Genomic DNA, 3,356 nt, shown 5'->3' with positions numbered 1-3,356 from the left:
GCTCGGGAGGCTTTTCCTTAGTGTTGACGCACTCTTCCCGCACCACCACGAGTGCTGCACTGGCCGTTTGGGGGTAGCCGCCAAGTATAGGAGCAAGGTCTCTCAGGGGCGCGGTGCGACCATGATGGGCAGGCTCGTGAGGTACCTCTTGAGGTCTTCAAAGGCGGCGTCTACCTCAGGAGTCCATTTGAAGGGGTCGGACCTCTTCATGAGCTTGAAGAATGGCAAGACTCGCTCACCGAACTTGGAGATGAAGCACCCCAGGGAGGCCAGGCACTCCGCCAAATGTTGCATTTCCTTGAGGGTCTAGGGGGACGCATTCTCTCGATGGCCTTGATCTTCTCAAGATTGTCTTCGATTCCATGATGGGAGATAAGGAAGCCCTGGAGCTTGCCTGAGGATACTCCAAAGATGCACTTGTCGGGGTTGAGCTTGAGGTTGACCTTGCATAGGTTGGCGAATGTTTCCTTCATGAGGTCCTTGATGAGGGACCCAGCCTCGCGAGTCTTGACCACGATGTTGTCGATGTAGGCCTCCTTGTTTCTCCCCATCTGAGGCCCCAGTGTGATGCACATCAGCCGCTGGAAGGTGGCACTGGCACTCCTCAAGCCAAAGGGCATGCAGGTGTAGAAGTATATGCCACAAGGGGAGATGAAGGTTGTCCTCTCCACATCTTCTGCTGCCATCTTGATCTGATGGTAACCTGAAACGGCATCCAAGAAGCATAGCAGGTCACAGGCGGTGGAATCCATGATCTAGTCAATGCACAGCAACAGGAAGGGGTCCTGAGGGTAGGCCTTGTTGAGGCTCGTGAAGTTGATGCACATATGCTCCTTGCCGCCCTTCTTGGGGACGACGACTGGGTTGGCGAGCCACTCGGGGTGATGCACCTCAGGGATGACTCCAGCTTCTTGCAGCTTGCATACCTCTTGGACAATGAAATCTTGCTTCTCGGGCGCCTGGTGCCGTGCTTTTTGCTTGATGGGGCGTGCATTGGGGCACACCCCCTAAGTGGTGCTCGATCACCTCCCTTGGCACACCGGACAAATCAGATGCTTTCCATGCGAAAGCATTCGAGTTTGCCCAAAGGAAGGTGACGAGCGCGCCTTCCTATGTGGGAGGAAGGCCGGTGCCGATGGTGAAGGCAGGGCCTGAGCTGCTGCCATCAATCGTCACCTTCTTTGTCTCGGTGCGGTCCCGGGAGAACAATTGCTTCTTCTTTGCGGGCGTGGTCTCAGGGGACTCAACCGCGTCCTCGTCAGCTGGATGCACGGCCGTGGCGGCCTTGTAGGCATGCTCGAGGGAGTAGATCGTGTCCTTTTCGTCACAGGTGACGGTGATGATGCCGCTTGTTGGGTGGTAGGTGCGACATATGCCAACGGGTGGCTTATCATAGTGGGTGCCAGTAAGACGTCGCCGGTGCCTGGAAACGGGATGAGGCGAAGACATGCACGCCGGCGAATCTTACCCAGGTTTGGGGCTCTCCGAGGAGATAACACCCCTAGTCCTGCTCTGCGGGGTCTCCGCATGATCACTAGATCGGAATGAGTAGCTACAAATGCTCCTAGAGCTGTTGGGTTCAAGGGAGAAGAAGAGCAAGGCTAGCTCTTGTTTCCCTCTCTCTATGGTGTGTGTGTAACAGTAAGAAGCCAACCCTTTGCATGGGTGCCCCGGGGGGTTTATATAGGCCTACCCCCCGGGGGTACAATGGTAATCCGGCTGGGCGCTGGTCCCAGTCGTCAGTGTCTACGCTCGTCGGCTTCTCCGCCGGCCGTTGGGGCCCGCCGGCTGCCGACCTCTTGGTCGACAGGCCGGCCCCACCGCCTAGGGTCTTGTCGGCGGCTGCTTACTGTAGCCTCGCCCTGATGACGAGGGCTTCGTCGAGGTAAGCGTGGCTACAGTGTGCCGCCTCGAGGGCTCTCACTGTAGCCTTACCTCGTCTTGTCTCCTTAATGTGGCATAGGCTTCGAGGGAAGGGGTAGCCGGCTTCTGGAGGCCGGCTACGCCCTTGGCCGACTAGGGGAGGCCGGGTCACCTTCGCGCCTCTCTCTGGCTAAAGGGGCCCGCCGCCCATGGGCCGTACTGGCGTCTGTCGTGGGTGACGTTGAGCCAGCATGGCTACAGTGCCGAGCCGGACGGGAGATAGCCGTCCCGTACGGCGTCCTGTGGCCATGCCTGCCTCGGGCTTCGGGGGTAGTGGACCGCACTGTGGCCACACCCCGTCTTGTCACCGTTATGTGGGTGTAGTTTTGGTGGGTGCGGTCTTGGCCGGCTTCTTGGAGTCGGCGCTCTTCGTGGCCGGCTCTGGGGAGTCGGCGTTCTTCATGGCCGGCTCTGGGGAGTCGGCATCCTCTATGGCCGGCTTCCTGGAGTTGGCCATCCCGTGGTTATATTCGGGGGAGGTTGCTGAGGCTGGGTCGCCTTCTGAGAGTCGGCTTCAGAGGTAGCCGGCAGGGGAAGGCGGCCCAATGCTTGAAATGCTTGAAGGCCCAAACGGCCTGATAATTTTCTGAAGAGCCAGGGGCAGTCAGTTAGGCTACCCGTGGCTATTTACTCCGACAGTAGTCCCCGAAGCTGATTGGGCTTCGAGGTTGGGTAGGAGTCGAGAAGCTCGATCAGCTTCCTATCTTGACAAGCCAGCAGCTGGGAGCCGACTTTGGTTGGGCGCGCCGTCTCGGCCAAAATTTTTGGAGTCGGAGGGCGGGAGCTCGCCAGCGCGTGCACCGGGCCGCGGGCCGGCCACTTGCCGCCTGCGAACCACGTGGCTTCTCTTGGCCAAAAAGCCTGCCAGCCCACGCACGCGACGGGACGTCGCCGCAGGGCGGGGGCCCGCCACGCCCACGCCCGGGCCCAGGCGTGGATTCTCTGCAGCCCGAAACCGCCCGCACGTCTCGCTGCGGCAGTTTCGGCACGCCTTTAGGGCGTAATAATCACGAGTCGTGGGGGGAGTGGGTGAAGTTAATCCCACGTCTCACCCCACATCCGGCCTCCCCGGCTTCACCTTGCGAAGCTATAAGTAGGGGCAGGGGGAGAGCGGCAGGCTCTCGCACGCTCCTCCTCTTTCCACCATCTTCTTCCTCCTACCCTTTCTTGCAACAGCGCCTCGCCGCCGCGCTCTTCCACCACTCGTTCCTCCGCCGCCGCGCTCATTTTCGCCATGCCTCCCGCCACGGAGCAGTACGGCGGGGATTGGGACGGCTCCAACGTCCACAAGGATCACGTCGAATTCCTTCGCAAGACGCGGCGGCTGCCCGGCGCGGACAAGGTGGAGGTCTGCCTCGCGCCGGCGAAGGAGATTACGCCGGAGCCACGGGAGGGCGAGCGGGTGGTCTTCCGCTCGCATTTCTTGCGCGGCA

The sequence above is a fragment of the Aegilops tauschii genome, chromosome 2, assembly GCF_002575655.3.
Source record: "Aegilops tauschii subsp. strangulata cultivar AL8/78 chromosome 2, Aet v6.0, whole genome shotgun sequence".
NCBI classification, from domain to species: Eukaryota; Viridiplantae; Streptophyta; class Magnoliopsida; order Poales; family Poaceae; genus Aegilops; species Aegilops tauschii.
This window is presented reverse-complemented; position numbering follows the sequence as displayed.